This window comes from Coturnix japonica, chromosome 1, assembly GCF_001577835.2.
Source record: "Coturnix japonica isolate 7356 chromosome 1, Coturnix japonica 2.1, whole genome shotgun sequence".
Lineage (NCBI taxonomy): Eukaryota > Metazoa > Chordata > Aves > Galliformes > Phasianidae > Coturnix > Coturnix japonica.
In genome coordinates, this window is record NC_029516.1 from 156,564,008 (window position 1) to 156,590,574 (window position 26,567).

Here is a 26,567-nt window from a genome sequence, read left to right on the forward strand (position 1 = left end):
CTCTAACAGCCCTCCACTAAATCATATCCCTGAGCACCACATCCAAACGGCTCTTAAACACGTCCAGGGATGGCAATTCAACCACCTCCCTGGGGAGCCTATTCCAGTGCTTAGCTACCCTTAGGTAGGTTAAAACTTGTAATGCAGAGAATCTCACTTTAGACTCAGGGAATCGGACAGCTGAAGTTGGGAGGTAAGAGGTTTTTTTATTTTTGGGATTATATTCCTAAAGGTGCAACCTGTATTGGTGTACTGTGGCATAGACTCCATGTCACTGGATGCTGAATGGTCAGTGTCACTAATCATGTAGCTTTTGGAAAGAGTTTGTGTAGCAGGAGCATTTTGTCTGCAGTAACAAAACTAAAGGAGGTCTGTTCTTCCACTGGAGCTACTGAGGTGGGAATACAAGCACAGGACATGACTGGTACTTTCTAGAGCCAGCCAATCTTGCTTGTGTCTAGTGGTTTGTTATTTTTCTTGTAGTGAGTACTGTTAGCCAGACCCTAGGACTTGTCACAGCCAGGAACAGGAGCAATATTGCAGCTTCACCTGGAAGTGACCAACTTTCAGCACAGATAATAAGCAACTGCATTATCAAAATGGGGGTCCCTGTTACAGCCTTCTGTTAGCATGTCCTTTACCTATAAGGATCTGCTGGATGACTGTGTACAGTAGTACAAGATTTAGGTTCTTCCCCATCCTTTTGCTACAGCAAGGGAAAAATGTAGTCAGATTTCAAAATCCAGTTTTAAGTGTGGAAGATGAAGTGTATTGCTGATGCCAGTGTAATGGTAGCATCAAGGGTTAACAGGCTCCTGCTTACTAGTTCATTACTTGCTGAAATGGAAAGTGTTGCTCTGGCAGCATTAAGATACCAGAACTTTCATTGCAAAACCAGTAGGGTGCCACAGCAGGAAACAGCCTGATCAGAGAAATGCTTTGTGAAGACATTTTAAATAGAATTCTGACAGAACATCGAGTCCTGGATCTACAAAAAGCAGCTTTGCTGGCCCTGGAGTGAATTATCATGTGTTCTGATACCTCTTGAGAAGGTACTGCTCTATTTTTCTTCTAATGAACCTTCATAAAAGGAGTCTGTGCTGAGAACAGACAAACGGGTTTTTTCATGGATTGCTGGAACGTGTTTCATAGCAGCTGATAGTGGTTAATCCCTGATGATTAAATGGCTTATTTAAATACTTGCTGTTTCTGCTTTAGTCTGAGGTAGAAAAAGAAAATGAAGGCAGAAATCATTGATTCAAATATTGTGCTTCTCCCTTCCTCTAATTTAGTGTATATCTTGCTTTCTAATTTATCTTTCACCAGACACATGTGCAAGCTACTTGTTTCCTCTTTCATCTCAACATCAGCAACAGGGAGGTGAGAGTGTTTGGTTTCCTTCGTGCTGCAGGGCACTGAAACAACACTCAGCAGTGCAAGGAGTACATGGCTGATGGGGTTAGTCTTAGTGACACGGTGGTTTATTGACCTTGCCCTGTTAGCGATCGCACAGACATCTGAATCTATATTTTTCCATCTGAAGGAAGAAAAGTTGATTGCTGTACAGAAAGGTTTTGAAAACCTTTTGATAGAACATTTTAGTGTATTCCTTCTCATTTTTACTTGTATTGCTATTCTCTAAGATTTCCTATTATACAAACTCATTAAATTTTTTTTCTTCTGGCATTACTAACAGTATTCACTGTATTCTGTCTGAGATAATGGTTTTATCAAGCCATCTGCTAGACTATTTTTTCAGGTATTTACTTCTTTTCAGGCTCCTAGAAATGTCTAAACAATACAGACTTGGATTTCTTACCTAGAAATCTGTGTGTTGATGTAAAGGAAGTCAAATCTGCTCTAAAAATGTTTTCTGTTTGCATTCCTAAACACTCCAAGCACTTACTCAGACTGCCTTATTGGATCGCTATTAACCTTAGTTAAGTGTATAAGCGTGTCTTTCTTGCTGATGTAAGAGACATAAGATCTGTGAATTAACTCTATTGTTAAGATGAAGTTTATAAGCTCATGTGGCACAAATTGCCAATTCAGTCTCCCTGTAATCGCCTCGTACAATTTCAAGTTCAAAATCGAGGGTCTTCCCCTCAATGGGATGTTTTATTATTTACTGCCTCTTCCATTTTTGCAATAGATCTTGATTTCTGTGTGGATATACATGACAAAAAATGAAGTCAAACTGAAGTAATCTCTCTGGAATAGCAGATATATGTACTGCATAAATAATAGATAATGGTTTACCAGATGTAAACCCCCAAGCCCATAGTGGGGGGTGTTGGAGCTTGGTGATCCTTGAGGTCCCTTCCAACCCAAGTCATTCTGTGATGCATTCTATTATACTGTGTTAATCTGTTGAATATCATGTTTATTTTTGTTTATTCTGCACAAAGTAGAACTGCTTCCTTTACCTGAAACTGAAGCACTGGTTTCCTCTAAACACTGGGTCTCTGGTCTGAGTAGATGACTTGTAGCCCCAAGATCCTCCTTCTAGCACCAGGTAAATGGACTGTCTTTGGGGCTACATCAGCATTTCATAGGGGACACTGGGGTGCTCAGCCTGGCTGAAGCTTCGTGGAGGATTACATCTCATTTTCAGGTTTTGAGAAGCCTTAAAATCTGGTCTCTGGTCCTTCTGACTGAAGGAAGTTGATTTTTGATTAACCAGGAGTGTTGATTGTACCAGGAATGGTGTGGTGAGCAGGACTAGGGAAGTTATCCTGCCCCATACTCAGCATTGGTGAGGCCTCACCTCAAATACTGTGTTTGGTTTTGGGCATCTCAGTACAGAAAGGACATGGAGGTACTGGAGCAGGTCCAGAGAAGGGTAGTGAGGCTTGTGAAGGGCTTGGAAAGGAAAATCAGCCCTATGAGGAGAGGCTGAGGGGACTGGGGCTGTTTAGTCTGGGAAAAGGAGGCTGAGGGGAGACCTTATCTCTCTCTTCCAGTACCTGAAATGTGTTTACAGTGAGAGAGGGGCAGGTCTACTTTTCACTGGTGACAGGAGGAGGGGACACAGCTTCAAGTTACACCAGCACTTTATGTACTCAATCTGCCCTCTATTGCTGCAGATCTGTATTACTGAATTTGTTGCACAAAAGCACGCCACTAAGAATTATTTCCCTTAGTGCCATTGCAAAGAGGCAATGCTTTCTGTGGACTCAGACACAAAACCCAGCGACTGAAACCCAAGTAACATCCCTGCATCAGGAACGCTGTAGTGTCACAAAGCATTAAAATAGGTTTCACACACACAGTTGGAGCTATTTACCATGTCAGTAAACAGCTTGCACTAAAACACAAGGGTCCCTGTGACATGAGATAATACTGAGATTTTGCTCGGTCCTTACCTCCTACTACATCCCAGGTAGGTTTGTCAGCATTTAGCCAATGGGCCATTAAATTGTTTTACTTGAAATGCTACACAGGGAATAACTTGGCTGTACTGACAAGAAGCTGCTGCATAACCAAGGACGAATTGATGAGAATGTTCAAGAGAAGAAAAGAGATTAACATGGAGGAGAGGATTTTGATTTGATTGGTTTTCTTTATACACAGCCACAAATCAGGAGCAGAACTGTGCTTGTTTAAATCCTTATTTTCTCCTGAAATCCTTATTTTCTCTTATCATGTTTGCTCAGGCACGCATGAACAGAGTGCCTCAAACAGTTTGTGTGGGAAGCCACCCGTAGCATATCTACAGGCTGTTTAAATAGATGTAAATTACATCATACACATCATACAGATGTCTGAGAAACCTGAAAAGGGGATGCATGTCTGCAGCAGGGAAAATGCTTTTCTTCTCTCCTTGTGTATCACTGTGTGCCAGCACCAGCAGGCAAAGCTCACAGATCAGGCCCTGATGCAGAGACTGCAAGAACCTGCTGAAAACCAAATTGCAATGACAAAATATTCCTCGGTTTCCTTTCTGATGTTCCTTTCACAAAGACTTTGGAAAGCTGCGGTATTTTCCCAACTAACACCCCAACACAAAACTCTCGTTTATCAAGTATTCATCAGTTGTGCTGTAACTTACTGTTCCTGTTAAATGATGTATCTGAAATGCAGTCTCAAGTGGATCGCTTTGCCAAGAGGGCTGTGCTTTATGGAATGTGATGGAGCTCATCTGCCTCTCCTGGACCAAAGGGGCAGACAAGGCTGGGCTGGTTTGGACATGGCTGCAAGTTTGTCCTCGCTGTCCTCATGCATGTGTTCTGTGCTCAGGGATATCACTTCACAAGCAGTAAATAGGCTTCTGATTTTTATTTCCACATTTAGATAAAATGATCTATATATTCATCTTCTTTTAGAAACAAAGCAGACTGGATAAGCATCCCAGAATGGCCAAAAGCTCATTATAAGCTTTTTCTCTCAGATTCGGTCCCGTTCCCAATGTTTTCCAGTTTGTTGAAGCCAATATGTTTGTTTTCAGCAAATGAATGCTTTATGGTGACAACTCCTTTTGTGGGGAAGATGCCTCCTGGTGCCTCCTGGGGCTCAGAAGGGAAGCCTGGGAACCATTGTTGGTTTTGAGTCCAAACAGTGTGCTCCTGTGGTGGTAAAATAACATGTTTTATTCTTTATGAGTATCAAAACACCGAGTTTAGAGCTTCATTTAAAACAATATCATTTTGTGCAGATAAATCATCTCAATTATGTGCAGTCTTACTACTTACAATAATTCTTTTGTCCCCCTGAAGAGCCCCACTATGCCTAAAAGAACACTCAGGCCTGCTCAAGGATATATTTGCTTTATCAATGTGCTTCTCCAGCCATAGATGTAGTGTTCACATACAGTTAGTTCAAACATCCAGCTGTGGCTGGATAACTTGAATAATTTTCTGGAAGACAGCTGCTGGCATTTTCTCTTGTCCTTGTGAGAGGCAGGGCAGGTTGGCCCTGGTGTTACAGTGAGGGGAAGGGACCTTCCTACAGCCCCAGGCTCTGCAAGTGAGCAGGGGATGAACATGAGGAACTCAGTGGGCAGACCCTTCCCAGCTGCCCCCTGCCCACCAGGCAGGCCCAGTGCTTGTCATGGACAGCCTGGGCCCACTCAGCCATGCAGGCAGCTCCCTGGGCCTGTACTGCAGCTTTGCTCTGCTTTATTTTTGTTCTTCTTCCAGAATATGCAGTACCCATTTATTCCTGAGGCCTGCGAGTCTGACTAATCCTTCAGGGGTGTCTCAGGGGACAACCATCCCACAGGAAAGCATGGCTCCCTGCAGTGTGAACTCCCACCAGGTGCATCTGGCTCTGGGACAGGGCTCATACAGTGCTGGGGAAGACCTAATATTGTATAATTTAGATGCTTTCTTCCAGAGGTTAGCAAACTGTGTGCCTGTCTTTAAAGCATACCTGCTGTTGTTACTCCATCTTCAGCATGACTTGTTCTTCTGAGCACATGGGAGTGGAACAACATGGGGGCTGGAACTGGAAGGGAAACACACCAGGTTTCAAGTTTTCACATTCCTTATGAAAACAGTGGTTTAAAAGACGTGGTATTCTTCTGCCTAGGCAGCAAACAGAATCCCTTACTAAGTAAAACAAAAGGACCATAGCCTCATTGTAAGTGCTGTTCTGGCTGGTGGTATAGGATAGCTTAAGGGAAAAGAATATAAGAAATATTGCACCAGTAGTTAATTCGCTCTTTTTCCAACAATTCAGCTAAGACAAGAGAAAGCAAATATATGGGTTTAAAGATGGTTGCTATAGAAACTAGAAGAGATTTTATAGTTGCTTCTGAAAGTTACGGAGACTCTGACTGATAAGACAGTTGTGTTCAAAGAGTCACTATGGAAACCCAAGGTGACCTGGAGGAGATGTGACTCCTCGCTCTGCTCCTGGGGGCAGATGAAGGCAGGCAGGAGGAAGGTCTGAGTTGGTGATAAAGCACAGCACGGTGAAGTGCCACAGAACTCACTGCGATGCTAGAGACGCTCAGCATCTCATGTTTCAAACTTGTGAGAGTGCTGATCTCTGTAGAGGTGGAACGTAGCCATTTACCTACCCTCTGAAGAGTTTTCTTCTCATTGAAATCAATAGGAGCCCTGCTATTGGCTTCCCGGGAGCAAAGGAGATTTTAGAAACCTTCCTGTGTCTTCAGTCCATCAAAGCAAGGGAGCACATTTGCATGTCTCCCACCGAGCTCAGTGTTCAGCAGCTGCTTGTGCTTTGCTGAAACGGGGCCATGGAGCTGCTGAGCACTTCAGGCTTTCACTAACAAGAGCTGTGCCTGCACCATGGCCCCAGATACAGGAAAGAAAGCAAACTGAATACACGAGTTATTTTCTTGGTTACAAGAGGAATTCTCAGCTCCAGCCTAGATGTACACATCTAAATCATTTAGAAAACTGTTTGATTCACACCGCCATCAACATCACCCACAAGCGAACAAATTATACAGCTATTAATCAGTCCGAGATTTTAGTCTTGTATGATTTCCAGTGAGATAAAAAGAACCAGTTGGCAGACTGAGGGAAAAAAAAACTCCTATATTTCTGTGATTTCTTCAAGTTTCCAGTGCCAGCGTGCAGTCAGGAAGGGATAAAGTGGCTGGAGAATGGCTGAGGATGCACAGGTTCCTCACGACCCTTTCAGCTGGGTTAGCTGCCAGCGTTGGCCAGAGCAGTCAGCATCCAGTCCAGTCCAACAGTACTAATGCCCTTTCAACCCAGCCTTGATGTGTTTCTAAACTCCCCCTGTCTCTTGTAGAGAACCTGGCTGTGCTTGTACTATATGGAATCCTTCAAACAGCAAGAAAAAAAAAGAACATGAAAAACTGAATACTGCTTCTGCTTCCACCATCAAAGGACACGTACAACCTTCAGGCTACTGCCACTACTGCTGGTGGAGCCTCAGCAACGTGGAATGGCTGCAGGCCTGGAAACAGGGAGGGTAGATTGGATGCATGTTATCTTGAACAAAGCTCCTGCTGGTTTTAAAGATCAGCAAAACTGTTACCTATTACTAAAGCTGTCGAGTCATGGCTGGAGGTAGAAATCACTGCTCTAATGGAGCCATAATAATTCCACTACAAAGAATGAGAGAAAGAGAAGGAAACTTAATAAAAGATGTGCTCGCAGGAAGGTGCAGTCTCTGGAGCTATTTTCTGTTCTGTTTTTGTGTCTGTAGAAAGGAAACACAGAGATGAATAAATAAGAACAAGTTAAGCTCTTTCAATGGACCCGTATGGTGTAAATGTGTGACAGAGCCTTCCATCCTCAGTGCTCCTGCCCACATTCCTGCTTCTCAAATGCTTCTCAGAAATACATCTCATTTTTTACCTGTATAACTCAATCTCTACTCACATCCCAGTAAGAAAAAGTCACAACAGAAGAGAGAACGGTGCCCTCAAGATGACCCATTGGCGGATTGTCAGCCTTAGGTAGTTGTTTCCATGTTCTGGGAAAACAGAGCAGCAATGAGGTTCTGCAACAAATTGGGACTCACTTTCCAGGCTGTCCCTCAAGAAGACCTGCACCCTTGGAGCTCCCTGGAGGAACAGGAGATGCCTGAGCACTGATCTCCCCAGTAGTGCGAGAAACTTTGGCTCTTTAAGTGAGACCTGAGGCCCTGGACAAACAGTGACCAACCTGAACAGGGCCCTAATATGCTTCTCCACAGGTTCTCCACCAACCTGACAAAAGAAGGGTTGGTTTCTGTTCTCTGGGTAGAAGTAGTAGGACTTGAAGAAATGGTCTCACATTGCTTTGTGTAAGGTTTAGACTGAGAAAATGAGAAGTATTTCTTCATGGAGATTGTGGTCAAGCATTGGAACAGGCTGTGCAGGGCAGTGGTGGAATTCCCATCCCTTGAGGTATATAAGGGTTGTGTGGACATGGCACTAAGAGGCATGGCTTAGAGATGGGACTCAGTAAAGTCAGGTTGATGGTTGGACCTGGTCTTGAAGACTTTTTCCATAAGAAAATCATATTATATGATTCTATGATTTTTATGATATGTTGGGTGTTTATTCAACTTTAGGTTTAGTGTAAATGGTAATATTGGAATGCATCCCAGCCACTGATGCTGAGTGAGCATGAAACACAGCTAAAGCTTGTTGAGAAGCTGCCTCCAAACTATTTCTCACTGCTTGATAATACAGTGATACAGCTTATTGTCCAACCTAGATGATTCTGTGATGGGTAGCACTTCTTCACTGATGGTGGGAAAGGCTCAGCAAGGTACTTTTCCATTACACTTATCACCCTTTTCTTTCAGACTGAAGAGGTCTCAAGCATCCCTCCTATAAGCACACACTGCGAAACATCTCAGCTTGCACATTCTCCCCTGGGCCTCAGCAACCTCTGGGCCTCTTGAAAGATCAAGAGGCATAAATTGTCTTGTACCGTCTACGCCTGCAAGTTACATTTTGAAACTTGTCCAAGGAGATGATAAAACTCCCCCTCCTCCTCCCACCTCCTGATTTTAAAGAAAATAACCCAAATGATTATGATGGCAGCAAAGCAGCATTTTGAGAAAACACTCCATGAAACCGTCAAAAGCAAAGGGATCTGAAATCCTAAAGCTCTCAACACCGTGGGACGTGTTTTGCTTCTGGGTCCAATCCTTCAGCTCTCAGAAATGTGACAAGTAACTGAGAGCTTTATAGCTCTCTGCTGGTGACTAGCATAAATTAGCCAGTGGGTAGTGGAGGAACAAGCTGAGCAGGCCAGTTGCTGCCATAGGGTTTCTCAAAGAAGCACAAATAAACCAGAGCAACAATAGCATGGGTGATCCTCACCAGAGCTGGTCTGTTCAATGAGTATCACTTACCTGCCAACGGTACAGGAAAAAAGAAAAGGGAAGAAAGCTAATTCATAAGAATTTTATTAGCATTCAATCAGAGCAACACGAAAGACCTTTTCACCTGTGTTTGCACTGAGTTTGAAAAATAAATGCTTACCTTGGGAGACCTCAGATCATAAGTCAATGTTCCAATGTTCATGGTAGCATTCAGGTCATCAAAAGCATCACTAAGTACAGGTAGACCCTAGTGTCTTTAAACCTTATCTGTCACCAAAACCCAGCTGCATTAAAGTGTGTGCTGAAACGTCCCCTTCAGTGTAGCTACACAATGACATGTATTACAAGGCTGATTGATTTATCATCTCACTTAGCTAACCTTCTGTTTGGCAAAGGTCCCATCTTTACTCATGTTTACAAATGAATAATGTTAAGCTTCCCAATAGCTTAAGTGCTTTTGTTTGCAATACTACCACTTACAATGCACAGTCCTTTGTAGGTACTCAATATTTATCTTCCTAGTACCTGGCAATGAGGTGTGAAACATGCACAGTGACTTGCTAAATACAAAAGGTGCACGAAAGTGTATGTTTCGTTTAACAAAATGAATAGTTATAAATATTTTGCTGCAACAGCAAAGTGTTTCATAACATACTCGCTTGTTAACAGGGATATCTTATCACACTGGGTCCCACCCTGCTTTTTCACCTGACAAAGTGAAAAGGGGCAGGATTAAACCTATCCCTAGTTGACTTCCCTGAGACAGAGAAGCTGGCCCCAGGGATTGGGATCAAACCACATCACCAGGCTGTGTGGATGGTAATTAATCCCAAGAGTTTGACCTCCACACCACGTGTAATATATGCATATGTGTTATGCCTTAGTTGAAAGGTGCTTCTATAATATTCTGAAATCAAAACAATTTGTCTTTCTCTGGGAGATGTAACACATTTCCCCCCAGAATCACCCACAGGATAAATAAACGAGTGGCCAGGCATGAGGAATTGTTGGGGTCACCTGGCTAAGATGTGTAGCCAGTCAGTTGCAATGAGCATTTGTGGGTACCAAATATTTTGGAGGCAGATGCTCAACAAGCATTAGCTACCTTCCATGTTCACTCACCATAACGCAACCCCATACTACTATTTATGTCCATCTTCAAACTAAATAAGCACCTAAGCATATCATAAAATGGAATCATAGAATCATTTACATTAGAAAAGAGCTGCAAGATCATCAAGGCCAACTGTCAGCCTGGCTTACTGACTTCCATCACTAAATCACGTCCCTTAGCGCCACATCTGCACATCTCTTAGATACCTCTGGGGACAGGGATTGTTCCAGTGCTTGACCACACTCTAAAGAAATTCTGCCTGATACTAAACCAAACCTCCCCTGAAGTGACTTGAAACTGTTTCTTTGGGCCCTGTCATTTATCACCTGAGAAAAGAGATGGACACCCTCTTCACTGCAACCTCTTGTCCAGGTAGTTGTAGAGAGCATAGATCTTCCCTCAGCCTCCTCTTCTACAGAGACCTGGCTAATTAAAATCCAGATTATAACAAAAAGAGATAATTTATTCAGTTATACAGTTTTCTAGTGGATGATTGTGGAAGAAGTATGAGATAGTTCTACAGTTGTTGTCAAGGCCAGAGAGGTGCAATGGTGTAAATGGGGACACAGAAAAGAGGGAGGGCGGTGTGCTGATGCATTAAAGGAACTGGTAACAAGAGCAGCCATGCTCACTAGTGCTTACCATTGCAGGCTCAAAGCAAGATGTTGGACTTCTTGGTGGTCTTCTAGACAACAAGAGAGGTTGATGCCATCCCTATGCTCCATGGAATGACAAGGTGCTGCTGGCAAGCCTGGGCTCAATATGTGTTCACCCTCCGACACCTCTAAAGAAATCATACACTTAGCTGAGATTAGAGGCAAGCATTATGAGACCTCCACCAGGCTGAGCACAGTGTAGGCTGCATTTTATTAAAGATACGGAGAAATAAGGGTCATTGTGCTTCACTCAGGATGAGCTCTTTGATTATCCCATGTAATTCTGACAAATCAATTATTCCACGATATCTTTTCTTGCCAGTGGGGCTGACCTTTGTCTCTGGCCTTCATAAAGTCTGATTGCTGGAGTCAAGTGTGGTAATATGGACCTATATGGTTTTCCCTTGGTTACTCATTTGAATCTCATTTAATACTGCCTTGGTATAATATAACATAAACTATAGAACAGAGCCAGGCTTTAACAAACTGGGCTCTTATTTTTCAGGCATTTTAACATTCTTGTTCACTTATGTGTCATGTAGACTTGTGTACTTCTTCATTACCTGCTTAAGCTTCTCTACACCCATTGATCCTTTATTTTCCAGCTCCTGACAGTAGAAGAAACATAACAATGCTGAAAAGATTCCATATGATTTGCTTAAAGATCATTTATGAATGATAGAACGGACTGGGTTGAAAAGGACCACAACGTTTCAACTCCCCTGAATAATAAATATTTTAATGTGAGCCTACAGTTCTGGACAATTTTATCTAGAAATACAATAATTTTCTCAAATCCACACTGAGTTCATTATTCCATCAGTCCAGAAATCCAGCTCTGCATTGGCACCTTGGGATGGATCCTGTCACCTGACTTGGAGTAACTGTGACAGCTGAGTTTAATCTCTTGTGCTGTTTGCAGCCTAAATGTACTATTTAATAAAATGCAGATTTGTTTGGCTACTGTTCAGTCAGCTGTATATAGAGTGGCATTTTTGCTGTTAAATAATGAAAGAAAACAAAAGTCAGGAAATAAACCCAGGGTTTTCTCCGTACTGGGAAACAAATTATGGTAAGTTCAGGCTCCTTAGAAATACAGCTGCTGTGGAGACAAACATAGTTTGCAGCTGGTGAGGTACAAGTAAGGCAAACTGCTTTAAAAATGTTATGGATCTGATTAAATGTCAGACCTGGTGTGTACAAAGTGTAGATGTGGACAATTATTTTGGCTACCCAAAAGTGACCCTCCTGTCACATCCGGGATGAAAACCTTCCTCACGCCTTTCTGATAAAGACAGTCTATCTGAAAGGCACTCGGAGCAGGGGAATCAAGATTTTGGCTGTCAGGTTGGATATAGATGTTCTTGTCATCCAGTTACTGGTCTAGACAGGAGGGGTGATGTGTTTGGGAGCATGTCTGAGCAGGGGAAGATGGCAAAGGGTGGAGGTGGCTGGTGCTGTTTGTTGTCTGCCTGGGCAATGGATTGTGTAGAAAGGAAGGCAGCAATTTCCTTTTTGATCTGATCTATCACAGTGGAGCCCAGGCAAACCCATCCAGAGAGCTCTGGGTTCTGTGAGGCCACAGGTCTTGGCCTCCTGTTACAGGCACCACATGCTGAGGGTGCACTTGGGGCTCATCCCAGCAGCACTGAAGTCTGACAAGAAGCGGGAGCACCCTGTGGGGTTGGGGTGGACCATCCCCAGCTAAGGAATAGAGGCAGATACATCACCCTTCCCCCTCATCCAGAGCCTCAGCAAGCACCTCCAGTCCCATGACTCCAGCCCCCAGTCCCATAGCAGCAAGAGAAGAATCTGTCACCTAACAACAATCACTTTGGGTGCCAAGGAAAGACATAGCACTATTTGTTCTGCTGTGCCACATTCCCCTCTGCACAGGCTGCTCAGCCTACAGCCACCTCTCCTTCTCTGTGGGCGCCAGCTTTCCTCCTCCAGCAGAAAAGATCTTTCCATTTTGAGGGCTACTGCCTCCTTCCCCATTAATGAAGAAGCTAGAATTCCAATCTCTAAGCATAGCTCCCATTTCCTTCCCTTGTCCTATGCTGTTCCTTTCTCCAGACAGCAGGAATCATACTGACAATGAGTCTCACTGCCACAGTGAGAAAACAAAACCAATTTCCCTGACAAAGTCATACCTGGAATGCAGGATTCAATCTCTGAAGATGCTCCAGAGTCTTTTGTTGCTCAGCTTTGCAAAGTTACAAAAGAAAGAAGGTGCTGGAAAAAAAAAGCATCACCCACAGCACTATTAGTCACGCAGGCAGTAATGCTGTGTAATGAATAATTTAGGCGCCTGGAGTGTGTGCTTCTAGAAGGGGCAGCTCTGCATCAATTAACAGACTTCTTTTGCCTTTTCCTATCAGATTGTTTTCTTAAACAAATGTACAGTTTATGTACAAAGGAGGCCCCGTCTATACCTGCTTCCTGAATGGAAATCTTTCCTGTGCCTATTGAAGATGTTGAGGTTTCAACGCTGGACTTGAAGGGAGCACCCTCTTTTTAACCCACCCTTCTTCACATTGCAAGCTAAGGATTCCAATACCTACTGGGAACTTTCTATATTCCTTAAATTGTATGTGGTCCCCAGTAAAATCTGATAGGATACTTCAGAAACAAAGGATTTCTGTGCCTCTGCAGTCATCCAGGGGAAGTGCATCAGACTATCCTTTCCCTCCCTTTGTTTGGATCACCTGACATGGTGTTTGCTGCGAGTGCTCCGAGTACCACTATTTATTCAGCAGAATGACAGGCAGTTTTGTATTTCCACAGAGCTGCGTTCATCAATAATTCACTGCATAGATAATGCTCCTTGAGCAGTAATAATCAAGAACAGACTGCTGGTAAGCAAAGGAACAAGCAGCACTTCGTTATCAGTACTTATTCCGGATAGCATTGTCCAAGGATGAATTCAGATCAGTGCTGTCATACTGTTGGCACTGTACAACCAGCCTAGAGCCAGGGCTGACTGGGTAACCTGGACTCTTGGCAGGTCCTGCAAGAGGTGTGAGAGCAGCCAATGGACCTGCCACACACTGTGTTGAGAGAATGAGAGCTTTGGGAAGGCTGTCAGGGAGAGCAGAAGGAACAGATGCAAGTCTGTTTTGAACCTTTCCACCTGGAGGAGCGGCCCAAGTAGAGCTATACAGACATCTCCGGAGAGCCCATCTCCATCAGCTTCAACCATGGCTTCCTACCAACATGTAGGACCTTCAGCTGGCCTCCCCAGCCCTGCCCAGCCCTTTTTTGCCCCACCACCACTGGAGAAAGGAGAGGAAGCTCCAGGTTCTCATTTCCAAGTGCATGAGGAGGGAGAGGAATCTCCCCTGCACTGAGAGATCTCAGCCAGATGTTACTTCAGCTCTGTTGAAACGCTATATTGCAGCCAACCGAGCCTTGGCCGCTTCTCTTGCTGGGGGAGTCTCTGGCTGGCTCCTGACAGCTCTTTCTTGTACATCCAGACTGTGGCAAAGCACAAAGATGATCAGACAGACTCTGCACGCCAGCAGCCACAATGCATATTTATGCAATCATCATCTTAAGAGCGTGCAATGCTTAGCATTTATATCGAGTTTTGCCTCCTGACTTGCAGGCACACATTAAAATTCTCACTCTGCTCCTGAATACCAATATCTGCTATCTGTCTTCCCTTCTCTCTCACTCAGCTTTCCTGAAAGGGAATAAATAACACCTGTTTGATGAGAGAGGTGTTTCTTTATTCAAAGCAATCAGACATAGAAATCTGTTACTCGCACCGTGCATGCTCAGGTGCCGCACAGCCCTAAGTATTGTCATTCCCCCGTATTCTTCTTGTGTCCCCACAGAGACCCGGCTCTGCTCAGAAGATAAATCAGCCCACATGCATGGATAGAGATTTCCTCTGGTTAATTCAATCTAGTGTTTATCCTACACCTGTCTGTCTGTAGCTGCTGCCAGAGCTTGCTCATCCTATAAGCTTTTCTTTGCTTCAGGCAATCCTGCAGACTCCAGCATCCCAATTCTCCATCTAAAAGTGTTACCTGCCACCCACATACCCTTGTATTTTATCCTTCATCCCTTGGAAGCAAATCTCAGTCAGAAGAAAGAGTTTTCTCTCAGCTCCATGGGTTCACTGTTGGCTCGTGGCCTGGCTGGCACAGGCAGGTGTCTGGAAACAACTTGTCTGAGCAGCAGACTTTGGTTCATCACAGAATGAAGGTGGAAGGTTTGGGTGCTCTGCCAGGGCAGATCTGCCTTTTGCAGAGCCAGGAGCTAGGGCTGTTTTAAGTTTGAATATCACAGACACTCGGATATATTTTTGTCTGGTTCATACCCTATCCTTTGCTGTCCTTCCCATGCCTCCTCCAGCAGGTAATGGATCTTGCCTCCTCTTGTGCCCTAAGAAGGTGTCCTGCCAACCCGGATAGATGTCACTGATGGTGCCAGAGCCCTTCAGATGAGTATGGAAAGATACATAGGGCAGGTTTAAAATAGTAGGTCTTTCCAGAAGGGCAGAGGGAGCTCCAGCACAAAAGCTCTCTGATGACCACCTCTGTTCACCCACCAGCTCCCTCCTGGCTCTGTTCTGGATGGCTGCAATCAGCTCTTTCCCAGCTGGTGCCTGGGGATGGCTTAATGGATAGTCCAAAGGAAGACCATTTCCAAAAAGGACCAAGGACGATTGCACTTTATTCATCTCCAACTTTCCTATACAGTCCTTCAACACCATTTTAGCAGGCTCTCTCATAGCCCCACACGCCCCTTCGCCACGCTACAGCACTATGTTCTCCAATACTGCCTTCGTGTTACTGCATACACTTAGAACTGCAAAAAGTGTTGCACTACTTTCCTGGTGAAGTTTTTATGTTCCACCCAGAAGTCACAGGCCACAACTCCTGGCTGTTGTCCCTGCTTTTATTGCTTGGCATTACCAAGAAGAGACTGGCTCTAAGGTCTCTGCAGCAGCCCTTCAGGCAGTGGTAGGCTGCCTTAGGCACAGGTAGCTCAGCCCTTAGCCTCCTCTTCTCCAGTAACCCAACTCTCATCCTAGTCTGTGTGCTATAGATTCTGACCACCTTGATAACCCTCCCTGGACCATCTGTGAATGCTCTACAGTTCTTTTGAACCTGGTGGCCCCAGATTGGATTTTATTAAATATGATCCTGCAGCTTTTACTCAGATAGATACCAGCTCTCTTCATCTGACAACCTCCTCTTTTAAGCCCCATCCTTCCCATGGGGCTTAAAACTCTCTGTACCACCTGTGGAGATTCCTTCTTGCTCTTCTTTCCACTGTTTAGCGCAGCACACAGCACAGGCACAAAAAAGGTCAATAAATCTAAAGGTGTCACGCTGCATACCTCTACAAAGCAATATTATATCTCCCCATATAACCCTGACCACTTGAAAAAGCTTGACCTAAAACGTCAGGCTGCTTACACATCAAGAGCACACTCTGCCACGTTCACTAGAATTGTCTTATTTCTGTTTCCTCCTTTACCATATTACATATAATCCTTATATTCGTGTGTTTCCTATATACCTATTTCATACACTTCAGCTGTAAACTCCTACAGCGTAGCTTATCACTTTCTGGGTGTGTGGAGTCACAAGCTCAATGGGAACCTGGTCAGGAGTCAGTGCTCCCACATGTCACAGCAGTTGTTGCTAACAGGAGCACACTTAATCCTGAGAGCAAAAGACTGATGCCCTGGTTGGGGTTTTCCAGCATCCACCCAGCTAAATCTCGTGAAAAAAGACAGATAAGAGCTGATTTGAGAGAGGAAGAAAACTGTAGTACAGAATGATAAGATGCAATCCTGGGAAAGTCATTTTCAGCTGCCAGCCATCCTCACGCTGGGAGATTATAGAAAAGAACTGGTTTTGCCAGAAGAGGAGTCTGTGATTTCCAGAATGTTAGTAATCAAACTCATTGTGTAACAGAGAATAATATGCATGTAGCTCAGATCCCTATAATCAGGAAACAGCTTGTTTTTTCCACAGCCCAGCATGCAGAAAAAAATGGAAACGTCACTCATACACGCTCGAGAATAGATGACAACAGGCAGAACACGAACAATTCCTGCCTCTTGTAAATCATGCCTGCAAGCATCCTTAGGAAATGGAGCAATGGGGCAGTGATCCATGTGGCAGCTGATGCTGCAGGTTACCTGCAGCACAATGTCGGTGTATGTGGGCTGGAGATGGTGGGGGCTGACTGATTTGTGTGTTCCTGAGCTTTCTGTGTTATCTTTCACAGCCACAGAGTGAGAATTATTTCTCCTAACACCCCAGCAGTGGGGGAGGGAGTGGGGAGTGATGCACATGACTGTTGAGCTGGTGGCATGAAATACATGCACAAAGCTGCAAGCCGGCCAAACATTCTTCAGTCCTAAGCACTTTTCAGGACTTGAATTTGTGTCACATCCACAGAAAGGCAGTTAGAAGTGACTGCTGTGACTGAGATGGAGTGGTGTCAGGCAGTCATTATTTTATCTGCAATGGAGTGTTTTACTGTGCTGTCTTAAGTGGCACAAAGAGCTCACGAGATAAAAAAAGGCAGGAGAGCAGGGATGCGTACCCTGCTCTGCTTCTTTATTGCCATGGAGGGGGAAGTTACAGACAGCAAAGGGAAAAGGGGAAGTATCTGCTGTTGGCAGCTGAAAACATGTTGGCCATTGGGTCTGGCTGCTGCCACTTGCTGATGCAGTCAAACACAGCAAGGGCCAGAAAGAGCCAGACTGTGCTCCAGGTGTGGACACCTTGGGGTGTTGTGACCTAAAGGATTATCCAGCCTCTATGGAGATTACAGCAGGGAGTTTGTAAGCTGCTGTAATACACAAGGGTATGAAGGCTCTATTTCTCAGATTTCCCTGTCACAGGTTATTACAAATTCCAATTATCAGGTATACCTATGATTAATGAAGGAAGTAGGTATCAAGCTAACATGAATTATTACCTGGAATGCAAATCTCAATATAACAGGTTACTACAAACTTAGCAGTAGTAAAGTAACATATAAACTTACATCTGGTTGGTACATGTGACCAAGGTGTTGTTGCATGGGTATAAAAGGTTGTAAGCACCTACAATGAAGGTCTTCCTTCTGCACCAACAACACAGTCTGTGACTCTCCTGCTACAAGAGAGTATTGTAGTATGTGGGGAAAAAATTTATTGCCAGGTTGAAAAAATGACATCCTTCTGACTTTGGCACTGAATATCACCCCAGTCAGGAGATTTAAATATCTGTCTGTGCACCTTCGTGGAGCCACTTTAAGATCAAAATAAAAGAGCAGAAAGCTGCTCCAATATTAATCTTTTTAGTGACAGGAAGCGAACCAAACAGCATAAACCACGGGAGCACCCACCAGGAGCTGCATTTGCCTGTTGCTACAATGCTTCAAAGGCATAGCAGGGCGAGAAGAATGGTCTGCTTCAAGCAAGGAACCCCAAAGCAATTTCTTTCTCTATAGACATCAGAAATCCTTACAGATTTGATGTTTTGAGAAAAATAAGACTGGTTACAAAGTCTCTTATGCATACTTTCCTTTCATCCCTATGCAGCAGTCTTCATTTTCCGGCTCTTCAGTGTGATCTTATGCAGCGTAATGCTTCCACCTGAATAATTTACGAGGCAAAAGCACTCAAAGTATGAAAACATCTGAAGGAAGACAGTCTTCCCTGGGCCGTTGCAAGGTACCTTTGTGCTGAAGCCTATTTCCCTAGGAAAGTACATCCTCCAACACTCAGAATACACATCAGGTAAGTGAAGTACAAAGCGCATATGAAGTGAAAGGAAGAGTCTGAAAAGTGAGCAAAACCACCACTTACAATTTGCCTATGAGTGCTTAGGTAATTCTTAATGCATTGAGGAATACAAATCAATCCCCCCCCAAACAACTCTATCCATCCAACCAGGACCCCAATGCTGAATGCAAGTGCTGATGGGCATCTTCAGGGGCTTGATTATCCAAAGTGCTAAGAAACCACAAATTCCATTGTCACAGGTATGTAACAGATTTGAAGACTGAGCTACTTTATTTAAATGCTTCAGATTTAGCCATTTAACTTAATGAAACCAACTCTGTGGGTTTCATTGGTGTTCCAAAGGCAAATGCTATCCCAGTTTTGGGAAGAGACAAGCAGGACAGCAAGATGCTGAAAGTGCCCTGAGCTGCAGTGGGTGATGAGGATGTGCTGGGAACTCAGATGCTTTGGTAGCTCTGTGGGAATGAAGGGGTCACACCGGGAGACCTCTGGGAAAAGGGGTGGGAGAAGGGAAACCCAATGTCATCATCAAAGAAAAGGGAAACAAGACATCAGCAACAGTCCCGCATCTCTGAGCAGGTCACAGCCAAGGTGCTCTGTTTCCCTCTGCTGGTAAAACCTCAAGATTTTTTTACTATTATTACCCTCTAGAATTCTGGGTGTTGTTTTTTTTTGCTGGGGGTTTTCTGCTGGAGGTGTCTGTGTGCCACAGTGTGCTGCGTGTGCCTGTGCACTGTGCTGAACAGTGCCTGTGGGAATGATCAGGTTTCTTGTTCCCTTCCAAACCTCCCTCAGTTCTATTGCAGAGCTCTGCCATGTAGCCAGCTCTGTTTAATGCTGTTGACTTCAGCAGAGTTGGGCATGAATCTAAATTATTAAGAAATATTTTGAGGTGATTTATGTATATTTGGGAAGGTGTCACTGATTTCTCAGCATGAAAGCAATGCCATAACACTAACACTATTCTTAGGCAGTCTAACACTTTTTATACAGAGCTGCTGCTATTTGGTTGCGTTCAGAAGACAGAACAGAGATTCTGTTGTAGGAAAGTCTCAAGATTACGAGCTGGTAGGAAGATGATGTCATTGTACACATGGCACCGAATGCACTATCTAGATATTTTAATTGCTCAGTCAGACCACACGGCCCAGAGCCAGCTGCAGTAAGACCTCATGCGTGATCCTCTGCTTCCCATTGCCAAAGAAAATATCAGTGTTCATAACCATTAGAGGTCTTTAGAAGTAAGCAAAATTAATTTGGGAAGGAGCTTTCTGAGCTTTCACAGGCACCGTCTTATAGAGACATAGGTCTCCCGGCTTATCCACTATCTTGGGGTCTTCCAGGGTGTATCTTCCTTTCCACATGACATCCCCAACAGCAGAAGTTTCCCATGTCCCACTACCAGGGGCAGCATTTTACACTGGGAATGCATTTGAGTTTTTTCCACATGTGATAAAAACAAATGGAGAATTTTATCTCTAGGAGAAATAAGTGACTCTTACACTTACTTGCAAGTGCTTTTCTTGGAAAGTCCAATCGTTCATGCACATGTACTTCAGTTTAACAGGACTGTTAGATTAATTGAGCTGTTGAGCATGTCTGGTCACAAAGTATGTTGTAACTAGTTTCTGAGGGCCCTGGGCAGGCTGGCAGGGCCTAGGAGAACAACCAGAGGTATTGCCATACAGACTGATGGGTCTTACAGTGAGTAGACATTGAAATTAATTTACCGTTAACGAAAGTGATGGGATGAGAGGAAACAGAATGCTTTTGGACAAATTGCTCTGCTTCTGTTGCTCAAACACTCCACTTCTTGAATTTACTCTGTAAAAGTAGTCAAGAAAACGCATGCTTCACTGAAACCCTGAAACCCTGAAACCTGGCTGTGTTGGAAAGTTGTTCATCCTGTGTATTAGGTCTGCAGGTTCAGTAAATGTTAGAGGAGGAGCTTGTTTCTATTCTATATCACTGGAGGAAAATAGCTGCTTAATTCAGCCTAATCTCTACTACTCAAGATAATAGGATTCCAGGGACATTACTCTCAGATTAGCTGGAAAACCGTGACTGCCTGCAATAACTGTGGGCAAAATTTAACTCCCTTCTGCACTGTTGTTAATGTGCAAGAAAGCGTGAGTTCACATAGATGAGCCAATCTCTGTTTGATTTGCAAGGCAAGCCATTAAAAAGAAAAAACAATCATTTCATAGTAAACTGAGCACAATTAACTGGCTTCTGGGGAAGATCGACATTTTTCCAGGGACAGTTCTGAAAGCAGAAAAGGACCACAGCAGCAAAACCACATAAATTAGAAACTCTAGGGAACACAGTGTGAGAGAGAATGTATCTTTTTGTTAACCCTCAGCAAATGATATGAAAGTGGGCAATTTTCAGATCTCTGCCATTTGGAAATGAGAGAATTGAGTGATGCTGGATCGTATATCCCATGACTTAACAATTTTTCAGCACTCTTTTACACGTTTTGCTTGGCTGGATGCCTCCCTTTTTTTTATTTTGGTCCATAATGAACATAAATGCCTTAAGCATGACAGTAAGGTTGGTCTCTTTCCTCACTCCCCCTCTTTTGGGAGTCAATCATTCACACAGTGCGATCAGATCTGTGTAACAAAGAGGGAAAGGAAGAACCAAGGCTTTTCCATTTCAGGTCATGTGAGTATAGTTTCTGGAGTCGGAATCCCTGAAAAGAAGCACAGGACAGCAGTGATACTTTGAATACGTATGCAGCAGGTTAAAACCTTTCTTCTCTCTGCATTTTTTTGTTTCATTATTGCATTTCAGAGCATGGAATTTTAATGTAGATTCCAATGTAGATCAGCAAAAAGTTGAGTTTGCAGTTAAAGACTCAATGGGTGGATGTACTGAGAATCTTATGATCTTGTTCTCAGTTTCTCACAGATATTCCGTGTATTTGGGTATGAGTTCTGATGTCTGTGTTTCCGTGACAGAAGAAAGGCAGAACTACTTATCCCTGTCTGTGCTTAGAGATAATGGGGGAAAAGACTAAATAGAAGCTACTGTTTATATATGCAGGAAAGAGCCACTAACAGCAGAAGAGCTGAACTACCCTAGGGAAGGTCTGCAGAGGTACCACGATCAGCACACATGGCAGGCATCTGCAATCCTTCATCTAAATCCTCAGCATGCAATGTGCCCAACGGGATATTTCTGGCCTCAGTTTTGTACCTTGTCACTGATATCCAGCAACTGTCACCAGTTCCTTTTAGACCATCGCTCCACTCTCCAGAACTGGTTTAGGTTGCTCATCTGCCTCTGCCTGCCCACTCTTGCTCCTGGGCTTTTGCCCCAGGCAGGTTTGCCAGGTGGGTTCCTCATGCTGCTGCGGGGTGGCTGACGGCCCTGTGCAGGATGAGTGGCTGAAGTACTCCTGCCAGTATACACACTCATTGGATGAGTTAATCTTTGGCAATTACAGTCTGGTACACGGCCTAATTAGTTTTGCACCTTGTAGTTGTAAGTTCATTTACTGTGCGTTTCCTTACTCTGCCAATGAAAACATCGCACAAGTCAGCTGAAAGCTCACTAAATTCCAGACACATAACTTCTGTTTCCCTCCCCCTTCTCACAAGGCCTATCGCCCAGAAGAGATGTGGGTTAATTTGACAGAATGTCTTTGACAAATGGGTTTATCTGTTACTCATTTTCACACTTAGGAAGTTTTTATTCATTTCAGACTTTTATTTTTCAGACGTTGAAGTTTAAAAAATGATCCTATTATTCATTGGTCCATCTTTGCTTTTTTCTTTCAGTAAAAATCCTCTATAAATCAGGAGCTACCTTGTTGAATAAATAGAAATATTCTGTTTTAAAACCCACGTAAGATTGGAGGTCATTTTCTTAAGGGAACATGTTGTACAACTTCATCTTAATTACAGAGACTGAAAGAAAAATAAGAAAAATGAGTTTTCTGAGAAAAGCATGATCTGGAACACTTACAAGAAGCAGTAATATAAGTGGGTTTGCTGTTGGTCTTTGTGGGAGCAATAAGAAATTATGAAGGTTTGGCTGACTCCTGTCCTGAGAGCTTGAGCAGGACTGGCGTGAGTAGAAGAGCAAAAGCCAACTGGAGCCTCTCTACCAAATGTTTGCATCACATCATGCACCAAAAACCCCAATTGTTTTATGCACACAAAGTGCACGACAAACTGACAGCACGGTGGCTGCTGGAATTGCTTTGGGACAGCTAAGAATATACTCCCTTGTGGTTGTGGCTAATATAGCAGCAAGGTGAAGGGGTTTGGACAGGAAAATGGCAAATTGTTGCTGTGTTCAACAGCCTTCTGGGGCCTCTAGCAGACCAGAAGTGCATACTTTCATACTGGATCTTACCCAATGGCTTTACAATAAAAGTAATGCTATATAAACACACAGCATGCTGCAAACTCCAGCTTGGTAGCGTGGGTGAGAGAGATGTTTCTGAGTTAATTTTTCATAAGAGAAAACAGAGATTCGTGTTCTTCAGCTACGGTAAACCTTGTGTGGATGAGATGAGTCTACAGCAGAGTCTGCCAACAATCCCATCCCAGAAAGCATTCACTACAAGAGGTACACGATGGTAACCTTTTGCAGACACCGAGTATTAGAGAACATGCTTTTCATCATGGAATCCTTAGTTTGGAAACGACCTCTAAGATCATTTAGTCCAACCATCCAGCTACCACCAATACTACTCACTAACCATGTCCCTCAGTGCCACGTCTAAGCAGGGGCGTTGACTCCACCACCTCCCTGTGCCAGTGCCTGACCACTCTTGTGGAAAGGATTTCCTAATACCTAACGTGAATCTCTCCTGGTACAGCTTGAGGCCATTCCCTCTCATCCTATTGCTGTTACTTGTGGGAAGAGGTGTTCATCATTGTAAACCCAGATTTGGAAAAATAAGTCATCAAATAAAAACGTTAGGAGATAGAAGGAGAAAATGTCACATTTTTTTTCAGACCACAGGAATTTGTCACCATGGAGATCCTCTTGTTTTCTTTGAAAATATCTCAGATCTTATGGATGGAGCATATGTGATAGAAGTAAAACAATATCGTCAAAAATTCACATTAAACATTTTAGAAGGAAGTTTCTGAGCAGCAACCAACTTTGACAGACTGTTCATGCAGCAAAAATATGCTCACAATCTTTTCCTTAAGAGCTTTTTCTTTCTAATGTAAAGCAACTGAAGATTTTATTTTCTAAACTGGCTTATTTTTAAGGAACTTATGATACATACAGCTGAAAGACTTCACTATTTTGTTTTAGTTTTGTACAGTGAAATGCTCTTCATAATGAGAAGCATAGAGGTTGTAAGAGATGTAATCTGGTTTTAGGCCTAGCAATGAATTGAACTCCTGTAGCCATACAGCCCAAGTTATAGAAATGGTGCCCATCCATCCTTCCACGTTTCACACTGGGTGGGTTTTGCAGTCAGACATAATTGCAGAGCAGAAAAGACATCTCCTGTCCTTCCACAATGCATAAGAAGATAGGATGAAGCATAAAGTCAGAATAAATATCCCAATGTGCTTAGGCTAATCTAAGGGAAGGGAAACTGAGTATTTACCCTTAATCAGGATCAGATTTGTCCAGCTGGGCCATGTGGTAGTAATCTCTGTGGAGATGCATTTAGCAAGGATGGCAGTGAGAACTGCGGTCCTGGGGCCAGGAGATGGCAATTCCTGGCTCTGGTGCCCACATGGCCCAAGGAACTAGTCCATGGTTGAAGGAGCTGATCCATGCATGCTCCAGAGAGCTAGGCAGCCTCATTGAGAACAGGAAAATGCAAGGCACGCTTTGAGTGGGACAGGTTGTTCTGCAGTGCCTTTGCACTATGGATATCCAGGATGCAGCCTAGGTGCTGAGTCAAGTCTCTGCTTTCACTTTTCCTTTTTTTCCCCCCTCAGTTACATGGGTAATAAGTAATGCAAAGGAAACATATAAGTATTTCCTTTGTCAGTGAACAAAACAACTAATCGGAGCAACTAAAGGGCTTCAGCTTCACAAAACTGCAAATACTCTATTGAGGACAATTCAGAAAACTTGAGCTGAAAATGTAGAAAAATTGGTGCTTAGGGTACATGGATGTTGGGAAATCATGAACTCAGAAATTCCTGCAGCTAAAAGCTGCCCTATGAAATTCATCAGACGAAAGCAATGGTTTCTGCCATTTCAAGAGGCCATCTTCATAATAGCTGGTAATCATGTGGTACTGGGAATAGTGAGTGATTCCATTTGCATTTCTTTAATGAGTTGATTTTTGTGTTCTACCCGCTGAGCTACGATACTAGAAACAGTAGTTCTATCTGACACGAGTTGAAAGTGTTTAAGGGGGAATATACTCTGTCTCTTTTATTGGTGCTGAACGGTAAGAAGGTTTTCTTACAGCGTGTTTGTATACATTTATTTGTGTTGATGATAACATTTGGGCTATTGCAACTTCTGGAAACCAAGACTCAAATCCTGCTGGCAAACACCCCTGCCTTCTCTCCTCCCAACTCGTACACAACTCTCTTCAGTGGCTGGTGGCCCTGGCTCCAAACTCATCCCGGTTATTTCCCAGTCAACCCAAGCGTTGGCCACCTTCTGGTGCCAGCTCCAGATGTAGCCCCATCTTGCCAGTCACTTATTTAACTTGGGAAACACTTGCTACATGAACAGTGTCATACAGTCTCTCTTCATGGCTTCAGAGTGAGTTGTTGCTCCCTTGTTCCCTCTTAGGACTGCTCCCGGGTTGCTCTTTGCACTGGCACTGTGCTTCCCACAATGCTAATTGTCCATCTTGTTTTGCATCTGCGGTTGTCTTCTGCAGCTTTCGGCATTCCGTGTTGAATTTAAACGAGAGTGACCTCCAGCCCCTGATGACAAAACTGAAGTCGCTCTTTGCATTGTTGGAGCACAGTCAGGTAATTATTTCATGTTCTAGTTATTTCTTTGGACCAAAGTCCAAACACCACAACAGCAACAAACCTTTAGATTCCAGATGTTGTGAATCTTTCATATCTGAGGGAAAGTAAGAAAAATAGCCCATACACAAAGTAATTAGGAGTCCTTTCTCCACCAACCTGAAATTGAGCATGAGTGACTCCAGATGGGTCATATCTCAATCCATTGGTGAAGGCACCCGTCTGTCCCCCAGAGACACCGTGTTGACTTTTCACTTGTTGTGAGCCCACTGACCCGCACCTCTCTGTTTTCCAAGACTTGACCGGCAGCTTTGCCTTGTTCCATTGTGGTGCTACACCATTACAGATCCATTGCAGGTCTCTTTCAGGGGGTAACGTAGAGAACATCTTAGCTTGCACATTTGGTCATAAAAGAGCCTGTTTATTCCAAGCAGGTTATGGTGTGTTTGATGTGCATTCACGTACTTGCTTGTTGTGTAGCTTGTACTTAATGATTTCCCAGTAATTTCCTACAATCCTTCTAGTTATTTTTCTTTTGGCCCAGTCATTTCTCCAGGCAATTACGGGTCTGCCACTGTATTAATGTGACAACAATTGCCTAAAGGCACTGATTACGTTGCCCAGTAATGCAGTTTACCTCCCTGCAGAGATCAGAGGATGGATGGAAGTTTAGTCGATTTTTATAGGTTTCTTTTTTTAATCAATGGACTTGGTATCAAATTAAGGATCAAATTAAGTTCAGGCTTTAATAATAAAAGTCTCAGCAGGGCTGAAATTCATCCTTCCAGTGCTGGTTGCCACATACCAAACCAGTCTTCTCCTATATGAAGTGAGAACAAGGATTCCAAGGCTTTTCCCTTAGCCGAAAACTCTTGCACGAGCTATTAGAGATCCAAGTCTAACAAATCCACCATGGAATCCACCAGGGCACGCTGGCAGTCCTATGGGCGGTGCAGGGGAAAGGCATTGTGACATCACAGAGCAGGGCGTGCCATCAGACTTAGTCAAGTCGCGCTGGCAGCCTCCCCCAGCTCAGACTCGTGGAGCAGCCGCTCCGTCCTGGTGGTCACAGCTGGAGCTCTGCTCTGGGTGACAGCCATTTGTGCGTTGAGATTGTTCTTTGCGAGAGATCAGGATGAATCTCAGCCTGGCTCTCCTGCTGGCCATGGCTCTGACCATGTCTCCATTTGTGGGACATGGCTCTGGCTATGCCAGCTATCTCAGCTGGGTCTGGAATCGGGACCCAAAACTGAATGTTCCTGAGGAGCAGCATCCGGTGGAGACCAAGACCCTGACCTCCACTTGGCCCTGCTGGTTTGGCCTGACCTCCTGCCCTGTCAGGACGGAGGACA

The 26,567-nt window shown here is 43.8% G+C and overlaps 1 long non-coding RNA gene across 1 annotated transcript; it reads left to right on the forward strand.

Moving 5' to 3' along the window:
* Window positions 1–16: 16 nt before the first annotated feature.
* On the forward strand, window positions 17–25,350 carry LOC107308258. The gene is made up of 2 exons (XR_004305967.1): window positions 17–1,052; window positions 18,089–25,350. It is a non-coding gene; the product is annotated as an uncharacterized LOC107308258 (long non-coding RNA).
* Window positions 25,351–26,567: the final 1,217 nt, after the last annotated feature.